A 19,304-nucleotide genomic window follows, 5' to 3' on the forward strand; every position below is an offset into this window, starting at 1 on the left:
TGGCACCTTGGGGAAAATATTTATTTATTTATTTAGTTGTATAGAAGGTTGCATATCCCCTCTTCTGATACATGGCTGTAGTGTCGCTTGGTTTGTTCCGTTCCACATGTCCTATGCACCTCTTCCCCCAGTATCATTTTTCTTTTCTGAAAAATAAACCTTTAAAGGGTAAGAGAGGTTTTCCAATCTTTCGCCTTGCGCGCATGTTCCGCTGCCGAATTTGGCTTAATTGAGAATTGTAAGGTAAATTCGAGCATTAGACCGTTTAGCTTACCACCCTTTGGGATCAAAAATCCAAGCGCTGAGGCATATCGGCTTTATGAGCCTCCAACAGTGAAAGACGCATGAAAGCCCACAGAATCTTGTTTCTCACAGTCTGAGAGTCCTTTAGGTGCTTTTTTGCAAACTCCAAGTGGGCTTTCATGTGTCTTTCACCGAGGAGAGGCTTCTGTCTGGCCACTCTGCCATAAAGCCCAGATCGGTGGAGTGTTGCAGTGATGGTTGTCCTTCTGGAAGTTTCTCCCATCTCCACACAGGATCTCTGGAGCTCAGCCAGTGACCATCGGGTTCTTGGTCACCTCTCTTGCCAAGGCCCTTCTCCCCCGATTGCTCAGTTTGGCCGGGCGGCCAGCTTTAGGAAGAGTCCTGGTTGTTCCAAACTTCTTCCATTTAAGAATTATGGACGCCACTGTGCTGTTGGGAACCTTCAATGCAGCAGAAATGTTTTTGTAGGCTTCCCCAGATCTGTGCCTCGACACAATCCTGTCTCTGAGCTCTGCAGGCAGTTTCTTCGACCTCATGGCTTGGTTTTTGCTCTGATATGCATTGTCAGCTGTGAGACCTTATATAGACAGGTGTGTGCCTTTCCAAATCATGTCCAATCAAGTGAATTTACCACAGGTGAACGCCAATCAAGGTGAAGAAACATCTCAAAGATGATCAAGAGAAATGGGAGGCACCTGAGATAAATTTCAAGTGTCATAGCAAAGGGTATGAATACTTATGTCAATGTGATATTTCAGTTGTTTTTTTAAAAATAAATTTGCAAAACTTTCTAAAATCCTGTTTTCTCTTTGTCATTATGGAGTATTGAGTGTAGATTCATGAGGGAAAAAATGAATTTAAACAATTTCAGCATAAGGCTGCAACACAACAAGATGTGAAAAAAGTGAAGGGGTCTGAATACTTTATGAATGCACTGTAAATACATTGTGTAGATCACATTATTTGTGGATCTGATAAATTGCCAGTAACCATTTTGTAAAACTGAATGTGCAGCAGCTAAATGAAGATGTCCAAATCCATCCATATCCGCTTGTAAATATTCCCCTATTTCCTCAATACTTCCCAACTATCCCCAATCCCCCACTCCCTAGTCCCATTTTCTGTAAACAACACTCTGTAGACCCGACCTCCCCCTATTTCCCCCATTAAATGTCGTGCCCAGGTTCACCACATCTCATGTAAGACAACTATAGGACATCTTGCTAGTTATTCTTAGTCTATGTCAGTTAAGGACTCGTTTCCATTAATTCTGACCCTTCGTTGCACCAGAATGTGATTGTATGGCACCGTTAGGAAGTTTAGGACCTCCTGATACCTCCCCGCAGCTCTTCCTCACGGTTCAGCAACAACAACAACAGCAACGGCAGCGGCGGGCACGGGGAGTGCGCGTCCTCACTCCGGCTTGGTTGGTAGGGGGTGTTGGGAGGGCACCAGGCCTCCCCAACGAGCCGCCATCGAACATGTGCTCGACGGGGTTACCAAATAGGGGCTCCCTGTCAGCTCCTCGTCAAGGGCGGAGCCCGGTAACCCCCGCACCCAATGGAAGCGGCGGACCGGCCCCAGTGGGGCGGAGCCAACCAGCCGAGGGCGTGTCACTCCCCGCTGAGCATGCGCAGGGAGAGGGAGGTGACGTCAGATGCGCGCTGAGCTTGGAGCAAGCAAGACGTACCCTCCGAGCGCTGTGAGGCCTCCCCGCATCTTCTGGACTGGACCGTGCTTTATCCTGTCCCCGAGCCAAGGTGCGCCTTGTGCCATCGAACTACCTGTCCCTCCCTGCCATCAATCCCTGTGTAAGTCAGCCTTGTTCCGTTTGGCTGTGGTCTGTCCGGGAATAGATAAGATTGTATTTAAGTGCCCATCTCTTCTGTGTCTTTTACCTCACTCTGCCGTGTAATCTACCCCCTTTTCTCCACCACTGTAATTATACCCTCCTCCGGAGGTCTTGAGAACTGTACCCCTTGCGTCGTTTCCTCTTTCCCAGTCGTCGCGTCCTTTCCATCATTGATTTGGCATAGCACGATTTGGTCAACGTCTGGGTGGAATCGGGGTCTAGTCGGGGAATAACTGTTCGGTCGCGGCAATACCACCGCTCGGTAAATAACATCTAAACCGCATACGTAACAATTGGTGTCGGGAGTGAGATACGGACCCGAAGCGCGCTTAACGCGCTCAAAATTATAAGTCACCGAAATTTGATTTTGTTTTACAAAAAACCCGAATTTTGAAAGTCGCGCTATGGGAGATCAAGACGGCTGGGTTCCGGTAGAGGAGAGTGAGGCAGGGTCGATCCAGGACCAAATTGAGGGACATGAGGAGAGCGAAGCAGTGAGGGCGGCAGGTTCGCAAAATGGCGTCCTCGCGCACGAGGTTATGGGCGCGCAAAATGGCGCCTCGCACATGGCTACGGCGACCGCCCCACGACCGTAGCAGCGCCGCTGGTGGATTCGAACCTTTTTTTCCTGCAAATGAGGGCCCTTATGGGACAAATGGGAGACCAAATTGGAGGTTTGAAAAACAGTATAGAGGCTCAGAGTGAGCAAATGGGGGTAATGGGGTCCAATAGCGAGAAATTGAGGGAGGACATGGGGGCCAATAGCCAACGGTTAGAACAAAGAATGGGGTCCAATAGCGAGAAATTGAGGGAGGACATGGGGGCCAATAGCCAACGGTTAGAACAAAGGATGGGGTCCAATAGCGAGAAATTGAGGGAGGACATGGGGGCCCAGATCGGAGGGTTAGGGAGTAGAATAGAGGGATTAGACAATAGATTAGGGGAAATACAGGAGGTGTTAACGGGGGTAGAAAACAGAATGGCCGCTCAAGAGAATCAAATGGAAGGGATGAAAAAAGGGGTTAGAGGGGTTAGAAAACAGTATGGAAGGCAAATTGAGGGACATGAGGGACCAAGCGGAAAGGGAAGTTTAAAAAATGGGGCAGCAGATAGAGGGGGTCAGAATGGGGGTAGAAACTAAATTGGATGCTCACAGGGAGGAAATGGAGCAGATGAGGGTGGCATCTGGGCAGGAGATGCAAGTGATGGGAGAGGAGATCAGAAGAGGTGTGAGTGAGGAGGTCGGAGGAGTGCCGAGGAGGTGAGGCACTGTGAGGAGCGCATGGAGAAGGAGGTGAGAAAGGGGACTGTAAAATTGCAAGGTGGTATAGAGGAGTTGACGCTGGGAGTAGAACAACTGACAGTGGGACAAAAGGAGTTGGGGGCCAGGTAAAGAAGAACACAGCGGTAATAGAGGGTTTAAAATCGACACAGAAGGAGATGAAAAAGGACGTAGGGGTAATTAAAAAAGAGTGTCAGACGGTACATGAGGACCTGACGAGGAAAATGAACAAGGTGGTAGAGGTGATGGAGGTTAAAGAGCGGGAGGTGCGGGAGCACATAGAAAAAAATAAGGTGGAGTTAGAGGAAGAACTTAAGGGGGCGCACGAGGAGATGAAGGAGGTGAAGCAGAAATTAGAAGAAGTGGAAGAAGGGGTGAGCGAAATTAAGAAGCGACGGAGAGAGGATAAGAAAGAGATAAAGGAGGAAGTAAAAGAATTGGTCCAAAGTCTGTGTTCGGATCGTGATGATGTGCTCATTAACCGGATGAGGGATTCGCAGGTGATGGATGGAGGAGAAGCGAAGAGAAAGAGGACCCGGTGTAAGTGGTGACCAATATGGTCGTGCGTATGATGCGCCAGGTGATTTAATAAGCTTGGGGGTCGAGATGGACCCGGAGGTTCGTGAGAGGCCAAGAGTGAGGTGTATGGCTGGTCCGGAGGGTATGGAACGAGGGTGCGAGCGAGAGGGTCCGGTGATGGGAGAGGTGCGAGGTGTGAGTGAGCAAGGTTGTGGTGGTATGGAATGGGTAGCGGGTTGCGGAAGCATGACCCATGCATCGACACCAACAGGGGTAGTTTTTAGAGGGACAGGGGAGGCACGGGAGCCCCTTGGGGGTAATGTACTGTGGGGGCCCGGCCGGTTCGGCCCCGCGCTGACCCCGCAAGGGGCGACGCACGGGGTCCGGCAGGCGGGCAACGACTCGCATACGAGGTGGTCCCACAAGGTCCCACTCGCGCCGTATGACGGCAAGAGTGATCTACGCGCGTACCTGGCGCAGTTTGACTGTGTGTGTAAGGGCAACGGTTGGGGTGAGGATGAAGGTGGAGTACACCTGGTGGCCGCATTGCGCGGCGTGGCGGCGGAGGTGCTGACGGCATTACCACCGGGTGCTCTCACCCTGCCAGCCCTTCGCGACGCCCTAATTAATCGATTCGGCATTGAACAGCAGAGCGAGCTTGTTAAAGCTCAGCTCGCGCTGCGAAAACGCAAGCCCCAGGAAGCCATCGGGGAACTTGCCCACGACATTCGCCGCGCAGTGGGGATCGCACATGCTAACATGGCAGCGGATTCCCGGGAAAACCTGGCGCTGGACCATTTTATCCAGGCCCTCCCGGATATTGAGCTCCGGCAACAGCTCGCCATGTGGCGCCCGCAGACTCTGAGCCAGGCGACTGACGCTGCAGCCCGTTGGGAAGCAGCGAGGCCCCTGGCCCGGGGGAGCGAGCGTCACGCAATGGCGGTCCGCCAGGTGGGACCCCCGATGGAGGGCGGACCCCTGAGGGGGCCTGCCCCCGACGTGAGTCCTGACCTGGCGGGCATGGTCCGGAGGCTGGTGGACCAGCGCCTGGCGGGACCTGGACCATGGCAGGCGGCCCCGGAGGTGGCCCGCGGTGGACCACGAGCGGGTAATCCAATTCGGACCTTCAGGGGGGGGAATTTGGAATTCCGGAGACAAGCACCTTATCAGGTGAGGTGCTATACTTGCAACCGTCTGGGTCACCTGGCGCGGCACTGTCGAGCCACACGCCGTGATGATCCCCGGCGGTTGAGGTCCTCAACTCCGCCCAGGGGGGAGCGGGTTAGCCGACCCCAGACACCCCCCCGCCAGACCCCGGGAAACTAGAAGGTGTCGGGCACGTAGGGCGGTGTTCGGCAGAAGAGGATGGAGGAGAGCCCTCATTGACGCGACTGGTCATTTATTGTGGCCAAATTGGAACCGGTAGCCTGACAATCAGATGCAAAATTGCCGGCGTGGGGGTAGACGCCGTAGTGGACACAGGAGCTAGCGCCACGATCATCAGCCCTGTGGTCCTTGATTCGAGCGCAGGTGGCTGGGATAAGATCCAGCGCCTGCAAAATTATAGTTTGCAACTTGCTACCGGGGTAACGGCCCCGATCATAGGGCGTGGTTCTGTGACCCTCAAGTTAGGGTCGGTAAGGAGGGAGATAGATGTTTGGGTGGCGGAGGTGTGCGACCCATGTTTAATAGGGTTGGATTTGTTGACTGCCAGCGGTTGTAAAATCGACTTGTGCCGGGGGATCCTGCAGGTGGGAGTAGAAGAGCTGCCGTTAGGGGGAGTGAGCACGGCCGAGAGAGCGGAGCTGGAGGCTTCCGAGGCCGTGACCATTCCTCCAAGGGCCGAGGCGATAGTGCCGGCCCGATGGGCAGCTCGCCCAACATGGCAGGAGTCCTGCGGCCTGGTCGAACCGGTGGCAGCGCAGCCCATACCGGGTTTAATCGTGGGCCGCACCCTTGTAAAAACGGACGGACCGGTAGTGGCCGTCCGAGTAATAAATATAAGTACAGAACCACGCACTATAGTAAGGGGCACGAGGGTAGCTGGCTGCACCCCAGTTAAGGAAGTCGCGACAGTGAGGGGCGAGAACGTCCAGCCGAGCCGGCCCCAGGGGGAGCCTTCAATAAGAAGTAGGAATTGGCCCGATCCCATTTGCGAGATGGTAAATCGTAGTAGCGTAGAGTTGGGAGGTACCCAGAGGGAGGCCTTACACAAACTGGTTGGGTCCCATTTGGACCTCTTCTCCCTGTCCACCGAGGATATTGGACGTACGGGCCTGGTGAAACATCAGATCCACACCGGTGAGGCCCGGCCTATTCGTCAGGCCGCCCGACGGCTCCCTTGGAGCAAGAGGGCGGAAGCTGACGAGCAGGTTGAAAAAATGCTCGACGCAGGCGTGATCGAGCCCTCGGGAAGTCCTTGGATGTCACCTGTTGTGCTGGTCAAAAAGAAGGATGGGACCACGCGGTTCTGCATGGACTATCGCCAGCTAAACAACGTGACACTCAAGGACTCATATCCCCTGCCAAGGATTGATGACACCCTCGATGCCGTTGCGGGCTCAAATTGGTTCTCAACTTTGGACCTCAAGAGTGGGTATTGGCAGGTGGAGATGGATAGGGCAGGGAAGGAGAAAACGGCATTTTCCACAGGTAAGGGACTGTATCAGTTTACTGTGATGCCGTTTGGTTTGTGTAACGCCCCCGCCACCTTTGAAAGATTGATGGAACATGTACTAGGCGGCATGCCATGGCAATCATGCCTGGTGTACCTGGATGACGTCCTAGTACATGCCATAACGTTCCCCCAGGCAGTAGCTAATTTGGACCAGGTGTTTAGGTGCCTCAGACAGGCAGGGTTGAAACTGAGCCCCAGTAAGTGCACCTTGTTTGCCAAGGAGGTGGCCTATTTAGGCCACGTCATCGGTTGCGAGGGGGTAAAAACGGACCCAGACAAAATTAAAGCGGTAGAGGAGTGGCCCGCACCACGTACCATCAAAGAGGTGCGGGGATTTTTGGGACTCTGCTCCTACTACCGGCGCTTCGTGGCGAAATTTGCGGAGTTGGCTCGGCCCCTTCACCGCCTTACGGAGAAGGGGACGAGATTTAATTGGACAAGGGAGTGCCACGAGGCCTTCCAAAAATTGAAGGGGTGTCTAACATCCGCACCCCTTCTAGCTTACCCCACTAGCAACGGGGCATTTACCCTGGACACGGATGCGAGCCAGGAATAGTAAGGTCGATATATGGAAAATACCCCCTCAACCCCCAAAAAATTGCTACAAAAGGTTTCTCAACTGATTCTGGTAGGGTTTAGTGTACTTTATAACATACTAAAAGTTTACCAACGTAGGACCCCCGGAAAAGTGTTTTTTTCAAGATGGCGTCCAAGATGGCCGCCGAAACCTCTTTATGATCATAACTATGTAACTATCAACTCAAATTTGATGATCTTGGTGTCTATCCCTAGGTTTTTGGGGGCAAGGAACACATTAAGACCATTAAAAATGAAAGTGGGCCATTATCTAACAGGTTGAGGGGGCATTTTCCATATATTGACCTGAAGAATGTGTCGAATTGGATCTAACTGAATAACTAATTCTCATCTTTCTCTTTTTCAGACACGATTCAACAATGAGTGCAAGCACAGCCAGTCAAGCTTTTTGTCCAATCTGCAAGGAGGAGATCGAGGATTCCAGTGATAACTGGGTTGCAATTCAGTGGAAGGGGGCGAAGGGAATAAATGAAGCCAGTGTAAAGCGGAAGGACGATCTTGTAGTTGAAGCCAGTACTAAAGTGCATAAAAGCTGTCGTCAACAGTACATAAATGATAAAAACATTAAAAGCCATGTTGCAAAGAAAAGTAGTGGTTCTGTGCCACCAAAGAGAACCACAAGACAATCAAGTGGAGGTTTTGACAGTGAAAAGGATTGCGTATTCTGTGGATGTACAATTGATTTGGACAAGGGACACTTTAGCTGGGTACGGACTGACAAATTTGTGGAGACAATTGTGGAGGTCTGTGAATCCCGTTCAGATGATTGGGGACATACTGTAAAGGGTCGGATTGAATACTATTTACGAGATTTACATGCAGCAGACGGACTTTATCATCATTCGTGTAGTGGAAATTTCCGGTCCTTCAAGTCTGTGCCTTTAGAGTTCCAGAAATCCCCCGAAGCCAAGCGCAGAAAGTGTGGTCGTCCTAAAGATGAAGATAAGTATGAAGCATTTCAGAAAATGTGTGCTTACCTAGAACTGAACAGTGAGGAACAACTAACTGTTACATCTTTGAGCCTCATAATGAAAGGGTATCTTTGTAATCCTGATTCGGAACCGTATGACAATTACAGTTTGAAAAGTCGTCTTAAAGAACGCTTTAAGGACTCAATTTTTTTTGGTGAAAGAGAAGGCTTGGACGATATTGTTACGATGAGAGAACAAACGTCGCAGATTCTGAGATCATACTACAAGCAAACGTGTCAGGAAGGCGATGAAGAGTCCCAAAAACGCGCTATTATTGAAACTGCTGCTAGGTTAATCAGAAGTGATATAAAATCTCAGGTTTCTACCGTGACGAATCAGTATCCAAGTAGTGATGATTTAAAACTTGATTCAGCCCTATCGTTCATTCCGACTAGTCTGCGGACAGCACTGGAAACATTGTTCGTTGGGAAAGACACAAGACGCAAGGTTGCGGCAGTTGGTCATGCCATAATTAAGGCAGTTCGCCCACGAGCTGTCATTGCCCACGAGCTGTCATAGTAGTGATCTTGTCATCGAACAAACGTTGATGAGGTCTCTGAAGAGCACTGGTGGTCTAACTCGCGGCAGTGGGATGACCGAGGACATGCGAAACCTTTGGACCTTATCTGCACCTGTAACATCCAAGTACAACATTGCGATGCAGGATTTCACAAACCTAACCTATACTACAAGTCCGCAACACAAAGACTCAACTGAGGCGCGCATCAAAAGAGATGCATCTGATCTCGAGAAAATTCGGATAAAGCTTGCAGCCTGCTCACCCTTCACATCTGATCCTACTCTGAGAAACATTGTCAACGGGATAGTGGCTGGGCCAGATGTGAATGTACATGACTTTGAATCGGTTGGAAACAAGATCATTGAAGATATAATCGGAAAGTCGGCATTTACTTACAAATTCAAGCGGAAAGACAGAGCCAAAACCCTTGGGAATATCTCTGCTGTGAAGATTGCTCCTGATCGTACCATTGATCCTGCCCTTCTGTTCCAGCGTTTCCTTCTGGTGTCAAGGTCAGGAGATCTTTCCCTTGAAGAGGTTTTGACGTATGAACTAAGCCCCTACCCTCCAGCCCTCTTTGAGACCAGGAACATTCTTCGAACAGCAGACAAACCTCAGCTTGCTCAGGCAATTCGAGACCATGCTGCGGACTTATCAAGTGAGGCTGTGATGAACTCTATTCCCAAAACAGATTGTTACGTGCTTGATGGTGGCTCTTTGCTCCATCGTTTACCGTGGAACAAAGGCGACTCATATAATGCAATAGCTGAGTCTTATGCAGACTTCACTGTGAGACATTACGGACAAGCGACAGTGGTGTTCGATGGCTATGGTGAAGGTCCCTCCATAAAAGACAACACACATCAGAGACGAGGAAAAAACCTGCACCCTATTGTTAGTTTCACTGCAGAAACAGAGTTTGCAGGCAAAAAGGACGACTTTTTGTCTCGTGACAAAAACAAGGCAGACATGATTGCTCTCATCAGCACAGCACTAACTAAAAGGGGATGCCATGTCATTCAGTCACCAGGGGATGCAGACGTTGATATCGTTAAGGCAACTGTTGAACGATCCCGTCATTGCACCACAACGTTGGTCGGTGAGGATACAGATTTGCTGATCTTGCTCCTTCATTACTCCAGAACAGACAATGAGATCATCTACTTCCGTTCTGATGCAAACAAGCAGTCAAAAGAACACAGAGTGTATAACATTACCCTGTTGAAAGAAACTTCAGGAGACGATGTGTGCAATGAGTTGCTCTTTGTACATGCCTACTCAGGATGTGATTCTACTTCAAGGATTTTCGGCATCGGAAAAAAGTCAGCCTTCCGGAAATTAGTGAAATCTGATCCTGTCATGAAGTCCTGTGCTGGTGCATTCATCCTTCAAAACAAATCTCAAGAGGACATATCAGATCTTGGCAAAGACCTGATGGTTGATCTCTTTGGTGGCAAGTCTAATGATACGCTATCATCACTGCGCCATATCATTTTCACTAAAAAAGTGGCAACTGCTCAAGCATTTGTCACTTCTGAACGGCTCCCCCCAACATCACCTGCAACAATATTCCATAGCCAACGTGTGTACTTTCAAATTATGGTATGGATGGGGATGGCAAATGAAACTAGAACGGGCACTCGGTAGAGCGCATACCTTCGCCGCAGCTACTGTTCTGTACTTGGCATGGGAGTGTAGGGAACAGAACAACAAAAATACGATTTTGACCTTTTCGTGACCTTGACCTTGACCTTTGACCCGATTGCTCCCAAAATCTAATCAAATGTGTCCCGTATAATAACCAATCATCCCACCAAATTTCATGCAATTCGGTTGAATACTTTTTGAGTTATGCGAATAACATACACACACACACACAGACATACAAATAAATACACAGCGATCAAAACATAACCTTCCGCTTTTGCGAAGGTAATGAACCCAACTGAATGGGGATGGAAACAGGAAAATGATCAGTTAATTCCAATTATGACCCAAAACAATGCTGCGCCTGACGAACTCTTGAAAATTATCCATTGCAACTGTTTGGGGGGATGCAAATCCTCTCGATGCAGCTGCAGACGCTATGGACTCCGCTGCACTGCTGCATGTGGCCCTTGCCAAACTGAAAACTGTGACAATCCAAACAACACTCAAGAGGTCGATACTGAGGAGGAGGATGACACTCAAAACTGAACGCTCTGAAACTTATTCTATGGACAAAGGTGTTTGTGCATTAGGTGACAGCTGAAGGTCATGAGTTCAATTTCATAATGATTCAACAGCTCAGTAATATCCAAAGTTGTCTTAATGTGTTCCTTGCCCCCAAAAACCTGGGGATAGACATCAAGATCATCAAATTTGAGTTGATAGTTACATAGTTATGATCATTAAGAGGTTTCGGCGGCCATCTTGGACGCCATCTTGAAAAAAACACTTTTCCGGGGGTCCTACTTTGGTAAACTTTTAGTATGTTATAACGTACGCTAAACCCTACCAGAATCAGTTGAGAAACCTTTTGTAGCAATTTTTTGGGGGTTAAACTGTATTTTGACCTGACTAGAAGGATTGGGCGCAGTTTTGTCTCAGACACAGGAGGGCGTGGAGAGAGTGATTGGTTACTATAGTCGGGCCTTAAGTAGGCCCGAGCGAAATTATTGTGTCACTCGCAAAGAGTTATTGGCTATGCTGGCTGCCATGAACCATTTCCACCCGTACTTGTACGGGCGGAAATTTTGGGTTAGAACTGACCATTCCTCCTTGCAATGGCTCCTTCGGTTCAAGGAACCGGAGGGCCAAATTGCAAGGTGGTTGGAAAAGTTGCAGCAGTACGATTTTGATGTGGCCCATAGGGCCGGGAAGGCCCATGGTAATGCGGACGCACTCTCTCGGCGTCCTTGTCTGGGGGAAAACTGCAAATTTTGTGCGAGACACGAGGAGAGGGAACAATTGGGCGATTCGGACCCGACCCTCGTTGTCCGTGCAACCCGGGTGAGAGGGCCAATTTTGCCACTAACCGCAGATGAGGAATTCGGAACTTTGGCTTGGAGCGCGGCCCAGCGGGAGGACCCCGTACTGGGGCCGGTGCACGAATGGGTGAGATTGGGGCAAAGACCTAATGGGGAAGAGGTCACCCCCCTCGGGGCACAGACCAAGGTATATTGGGCTCAGTGGAAAACCCTGGAATTGAAGGATAACATCTTGTATCGCAAGTGGGTGGAGGTTCCCTCTGATAAAACTTCCTGGCTGGTGGTAGTCCCAAATAAATTTAAGACCGATATATTGCAACAGGTGCATGGTACCTGCCCCGGCGGCCATTTGGGCAGGACAAAGACGACATTGCAGGTACGCCGGAGGTTTTATTGGGTGAATATGGGGCGCGACATACAGGACTGGTGTCGGAGATGCGACGCCTGTACTGCCAAAAAGGGACCAGCACGGAGGATGAGGGCCCCCTTTCAATTACACCAGGTGGGGGCCCCCCTAGAGCGGGTGGCCATGGATATCCTAGGCCCACTACCCCGCACCCGCCTAGGTAATAAGTACATCCTCGTTGTGATGGACTACTTCACCAAGTGGCCGGAGGCCTACGCCCTCCCCAACCAAGAAGCAGGGGTGGTAGCGCAGGCCTTCGTGGAAGGATTTGTGTGCCGGCATGGGATTCCACAGGAGTTGCACACCGACCAGGGACGAAATTTTGAGAGCAAATTGCTAAAAGATGTGTGCAGTCTCCTGTCAATTCGGAAAACAAGAACAACGCCTTTAAGACCTCAATCTGACGGGATGGTGGAAAGATTCAACCGAACTTTAATCCAACAACTGGCACTGTTCACCGCCACCCGTCAGGATGACTGGGACGAACATCTCCCTTATTTGCTCATGGCCTACCGAACCAGCCAGCACGGGGCCACCGCATGCAGTCCAGCGTTGCTTATGTATGGGCGGGAGTTACGGGCTCCCGCCGACTTGCTATGCGGTCCCGTGCCAGACACAGTGGTTAACCCGCCGAGGGAGGGGTACGCACGTCACCTAGAGGAAGGCATGGAGCTAGTCCATGCCTTCGCCCGCCGCCAACTCCATCTGGCGGGGGAAAAGATGAAGCGCAGGTACTACCACCGGAGCCAGGGGAGTCAGTACACTCCGGGGATGAAGATTTGGTTCTTCAATCCCCGGAGGAAGAAGGGTAGGTGCCCGAAACTCACCTCTCCCTGGCAAGGCCCGGGGGTCGTCCTGTTGCAAGTCTGTGATGTGGTAGTAAAAATCAAAATGGGGCCACGAGCCCTCCCTCGGATCGTCCACGCCGACCAGATAAGGCCTTACACCGGCGAGCAGGCGCCCCCGTGGATTGCCTCGGCTTTAGATGCCGAGGCGGGACCCAGTACCTCTGAATAAGGGGGGCTTATTAGTGCCAGAGGACTGGGGGATTGATGAGCGATGGGCCCGGTGGGTAAGGGTGGCATCCCTGCCACCCTTCCCATGAGGGGGCAAATGCGCTATAGATTATGGGGTGTATGGCAGTGAAAACTAGCCCGGGTGGGTTAGGTTATATTGATAGGGACTAGAGATGACATTAGGTAACGTTAAGGTTTAGATAGTGACTGATACCTGTAGTGGGGACGCAGGTAGGGTAGAGTGGATGATAATGACGAGGGAGCGCAATAGTTTAAAGGGACGACTGGGAAGCGCAAGTTTCAGAGGGGAGTAGTTAGATGAGATGATGCTGTGTGAGAACTGGACAGGTGTGTGGAGCAGTGTATGAGTAGTGAGTGTTGTGGATCAGCGCGAATGCGCTTGGGGGAGAGAAGGGTGCAGGCGGCACCAAGTATGAGAGCACAGGTGTGCAAGTACAGGTGTGTGGAATATATGGAGCAGAGAATGAGGGGTGTGGAGAGAGTTGGAGTAAGTGGTACGGAGTGGTGTGCATGGTGCGAAGGTGTGGATGGGGGAAGAGTGGACCCCTTTTCACGAGTACCCGGGGAGGGTAGTTTAAAGAATAGTTGGAAGGTATAGGTAAATTGTGGTTGGATATTGGCATTTGTGGTGCGGTTGCAGAATGGTATTGCGGATGTGTGCATTGGTGTGGTGAAATTGGCTGGTCGTGTGGCCTGTTAGTATGAGTGTGAATGGTTGGGCACTCCGCCACTGTTAGATGTCGGCCAGGTGAGGCCGCAGGTGGGCTCTGGGAGCCGTTAGTGTCAGTGGGTGCCTGAGGATCCCGGGTGTGGATCGGGCAGCCCGTGCCAGAGAGGGCACTGAGGGGGTGAGAGTGCGAGAGGGCCTTCCCCAGTTAGTTAGGTTAGGGTGAGGAGCAGGTGAGCTCGGTAGGCAACAACAGTGGTGGAGGTGTGCAGGTGGGCGGACCAGCTGGGAGCGTCACACGACCCAGCCACCGAAATTGTGCGGGGGCACCGAGTGTTGAATCGGGGAGTGAGACCCAAATTGATGGTGTGCACCACAGATGGTCAATGGGATTTTGGTTCTTCGAACCACATAGAGTAATGAGGGCCAATGGTTTGGCAGGAGAAAGACCCCGGGTAATGTAAAGTTGTTAAAGTCATTTAGGAAACTAGGGCATGCCCGTACTATATATAAGCTAGGACGTGCCCGTACGTGGGTGCCCGTTCCTTGCAAAAAAAAAAAAACTGCAAAAAAAAAAAAACTGCAAAAAAAAAACAATGGTTTGGTCCATTCGCAACGACCACAGAACCCCCCCCCCTCTATTTACATGAATGGTTTGGTCCATTCGCAAAGCCAAAGCGAACGACCACAGAACCCCCCCCTCTATTTACATGAATGGTTTGGTCCATTCGCAAAGCCAAAGCAAACGACCACAGAACCCCCCCCCCCTCTATTTACATGAATGGTTTGGTCCATTCGCAACGGCAAAGCGAACGGCGAACGGCTAAATCGCCATAGCTCGGTAAGTACTTGTCCGATTAATTTCAAACCTTGAAAAGGCACATCCTCGGGTCCCCAGCAATATACCTGGCAAGTTTCAAGTATATCGGACCGGTAGTTGTCGAGAAACAGCGGTCACAGACAAACGTACAGACGTACAGACGTACAGACGTACAAACGTACAAACGTACAAACGTACAGAGATTACTGGAATTATAGATAGATAGTTAGGATTGATGAACCTGTCGCACCATACGCAGCCACTTACCTGAGGTGATGATGATGACTCCACACCTGTGTTTTCTTTGTTTTGTGTTGCAGGAAATGAGAATTGCTGTTTGGATTTGTGAGACGCATCACGACGTGGATAAGACATTGGGGTGATTCCATCTCTCCCTCCTTAGGATGGACTGATGATGAATTGGTGATGGCAGATTTTGACGTTGAGTGGAGATGGCAGATTTTGATGAGAGTTGGAAATGGCAAATTTGATTGGTTAGGAGGGAGAGAAGACGAATTTGGTTTATGGGAGGAACGGGGAAGCCAGTAGGGACGTTTGTTGATGTGTAAAGTAGATGTTTATGGGTAGTGTTGTGTTTTGTGGATACAGTAAGGGGTAAGGGAGGGGCAATGTAGGTTACCTGGTGGGGGGGGGGGGGCGTACGGTAGGAACGTACCTGTCTCACCTGGTTCCCATGTGCCCCCAGTGTGCATTACCTTGTATTGCGTGCACTTTTGCGCCCTTACCACCTTACTCACTTGTCTTCTTTTGTCTCCCACCTCCGAGGATCTGGCTTTGGGGCAGAGAGAGAGGAGAGAGAGGTGCTGGCTCCGCAGTTGTGGGCCTGTACTTCCGCTGCTTGCTGCCTGGATCGATACACCATATGGACCGCAATTTTTGTGGCCGCCCACAATGGACCGCAGTTCTTTTGCGGTCAAGCACCACCCGTGGATGGACCTCTGGGTCAATGTGGCACCTATGCCATACAGGTGAACCACTTTTAGTTGGCCCCCTGACGGCCACAATTAAGAAATGGACGCGGTTGGTGCCTTTCTTTATTTCTAAAGAAGTCAGAAGGCCAAGTGCACTCCAAGAAGTCAAGACCAGCGGCAGAACATCGGCCGGCTGCGACACCACCGGTGACCATGGACACTTAATTGTGCATTTTTATGAACACTTTATTGGTGCACCGGATGGTGCTGACTGTGCGTAATGGGGTGGTGCTTTTGGTGCTTGGACGGGGTGCTCTGCACATTATTAAAGGCCGTAGGGCCACAGGGCACTCGTGGGTTAGTGTATCGATGCTGGCATGCGTGCTCTCCCTATGCATAACATCTGCATGTGTTCCTCAAAGAACAGGTCCTGGATCGTTGTGTAAATATCAGTGTAGTCTTGTATAAATAATGCTCCCTACCGGCTGTATGTTTAGTTTGAGGATGCTTTCCGCGATTCGGTTATCCTGTGGGTGTGGTTCTGTTAGGAGAAGGGTGCAATGTCGCAGGGGGACATATTTACCTATTTGTGAACATCTGTAAAACTGTCGCACTCAGGGTTGAGTTAATAGTAGAGGGAACTACATCTGAGTGCCACACTAAAGTAGGTAAAAATTTATCGGGTCGGGAGCGCCCCGAGGTAGACAAGGGTGCAATGTTGTGGATATGGGATTTGCATCCATCCATATCCGCTTGTAAATATTCCCCTATTTCCTCAATACTTCCCAACTATCCCCAATCCCCCACTCCCTAGTCCCATTTTCTGTAAACTACACTCTGTAGACCCGACCTCCCCCTATTTCCCCCATTAAATGTCGTGCCCAGGTTCACCGCATCTCATGTAAGACAACTATAGGACATCTTGCTAGTTATTCTTAGTCTATGTCAGTTAAGGACTCGTTTCCATTAATTCTGACCCTTCGTTGCACCAGAATGTGATTGTATGGCACCGTTAGGAAGTTTAGGACCTCCCGATACCTCCCCGCAGCTCTTCCTCACGGTTCAGCAACAACAACAACAATAGCAACGGCAGCGGTGGGCGCGGGGAGTGCGCGTCCTCACTCCGGCTTGGTTGGTAGGGGGTGTTGGGAGGGCACCAGGCCTCCCCAACGAGCCGCCATCGAACATGTGCTCGACGGGGTTACCAAATAGGGGCTCCCTGTCAGCTCCTCGTCAAGGGCGGAGCCCGGTAACCCCCGCACCCAATGGAAGCGGCGGACCGGCCCCAGTGGGGCGGAGCCAACCAGCCGAGGGCGTGTCACTCCCCGCTGAGCATGCGCAGGGAGAGGGAGGTGACGTCAGATGCGCGCTGAGCTTGGAGCAAGCAAGACGTACCCTCCGAGCGCTGTGAGGCCTCCCCGCATCTTCTGGACTGGACCGTGCTTTATCCTGACCCCGAGCCAAGGTGCACCTTGTGCCATCGAACTACCTGTCCCTCCCTGCCATCAATCTCTGTGTAAGTCAGCCTTGTTCCGTTTGTCTGTGGTCTGTCCGGGATTTAGATAAGATTGTATTTAAGTGCCCATCTCTTCTGTGTCTTTTACCTCACTCTGCCGTGTAATCTACCCCCTTTTCTCCACCACTGTAATTATACCCTCCTCCGGAGGTCTTGAGAACTGTACCCCTTGCGTCGTTTCCTCTTTCCCAGTCGTCGCGTCCTTTCCATCATTGATTTGGCATAGCACGATTTGGTCAACGTCTGGGTGGAATCGGGGTCTAGTCGGGGAATAACTGTTCGGTCGCGGCAATACCACCGCTCGGTAAATAACATCTAAACCGCGTCCGTAACAATATATATATATATATATATATATATCATATTGGTTTGATTTAAATACACTGTATATACATTCATACACAAGCTCAGAGATACGCATACAAGTCTGTTTGTCTCTTTGTGTGTTCCTTATACATTTGCAAACTTCGTCGACAATTCCCCCAAAATTTGTTGTATATATTTTTTGTCGTTGTGTATTTATTAATTCCACATATTTTCACATGCAAAAGGTCAACATCACAATAAAAACTTTGAATTCTGCACTTCCTGTTGTTAACTAAATAAAAACTGCACTTCTTGTTGTTGTTGTTGTTGTTGTTGTTGTTGTATAGCCACAGACAGTTCTCTCGAACAAGCCTGCGTCACAAAGACAGCCGATCGATCTCTCAGGAACGCCCCAGAGATCCTCCCACATCCAGGATGGTGTCCCCCTGTCTTCACAAAGTCAAGGTCACGACAGAGTTAGAGAAATAGAGAGAGAGAAGAGGGAAAGGGTCAGTACATAGAGACTGATCGGCAATCTGACCATGACTGCGCTGCTCTGACAAATCCGGGCAGCAGGGAAGAATGGGGAAGATTTGGATCCTGACTTGCATTGGGGGGTACAACCACCGCGAAGAGGTGTCCTCAATAGTTGTTGCACTTCCTGGTCTCTACAATGCTGACTATAGACCGATCCGATAAGGACGATCGTGCCCCCTTCGCCGATAGGCGGCGCTCTTGCGTCCGCCATTACTGGGAGGCGTCCCGATCCAAACTTAACTCCAGCTGCCTGCGCCAGCACAACTATCATCGCGCTATCATCGCGATCGTACATGAAAAGTGATAATCGTTCTCAAGTGTTTCACTATACGTGTGGAGCGGTCGTGGACACCTGGCACCTGAAAGCACACGATACAAACCCCGTTTTCGGCGATATCGCCGGGCGCCGTAGGCACACGGCCATGCCGCCCTGAAGGCACCTGGCACCTGGGGGTACCCGGTTTCCACTTCCACCTGCACCAAACCTATTTTGTTAGCAACCGCATACCCCATGCTACGCCATGCCGAGCCCCCTTCCGCCTTAGCCCCGAGTTTCTCGACCACTACGATAACGACTCCTCTGACCGACCCGACTAGGTGCCCGTCCCTTCATCGACTCCTCCATACGGCCAGGTCTTGGCGGCCGTACCACAGCCGCCCCGCATGGATTCTTCCCTCAGAGTCCACATCCGCCCGGGCTGGCCACCTCTGGCAACTACGGCTAGGCCCCGAGTGGCCGCTGCCGAGCCCCAAGTTCCTTGATCACTAGGGTCGCGACTCGTCTGGCAGACCCAGCTGGGCCTCCATCCCTTCGCGGGGGCCGCCTCACCGGCTCCTCATTGCTTCATCGACTCTTTCATACGGCCAGGTCATGGCGGGTGTATCACTGCCGCCCCGCATGGATTCTTCCCTCAGAGTCCACCTCCGCGCAGGCTGCCACACCGGCTCCTCACCGGTCGTATAGCTCGGTGGACCAGTCGTATTGTCCACGATTCCATCTTCTCCGATGAATCTAACAAACAAATATATTTTGTATCGATATTCTTTCGGCAAAGTGAACTGAGACCGGTAACTGCATGTAATCTGAACGCTGGAGAGCAAGCCGAATGAAGCGGACGCCTCCGAACTATGGCGGCGTCTATAGAGGGCGCCCCTCCATTGAACCCTCCATCGGATTGGTCTGTAAGTCAGGCCTGGTCAGGAAGATTGTGTGATTCATGACAATCCAAATGACAAAATATCAAAGGAATTCCTCGAGGTTTTACACTTTCCTCAATCTTTTTACGACCCAGTGTGATATCCTTTCTCCCGGAAAAACAGTCCTGGAAAGGAAGGAGGGATCCCAACTTTTTGGGGGGTTGATCTCCTCACTGGCAAAGGATAGAAAGAAAGAGAAGAGGATATGAAATGAGAAACAGCCTCTCACGGACCC

Source organism: Myxine glutinosa, chromosome 4 (genome assembly GCF_964187855.1).
Source record: "Myxine glutinosa chromosome 4, kmMyxGlut1.1, whole genome shotgun sequence".
Classification (NCBI taxonomy): domain Eukaryota; kingdom Metazoa; phylum Chordata; class Myxini; order Myxiniformes; family Myxinidae; genus Myxine; species Myxine glutinosa.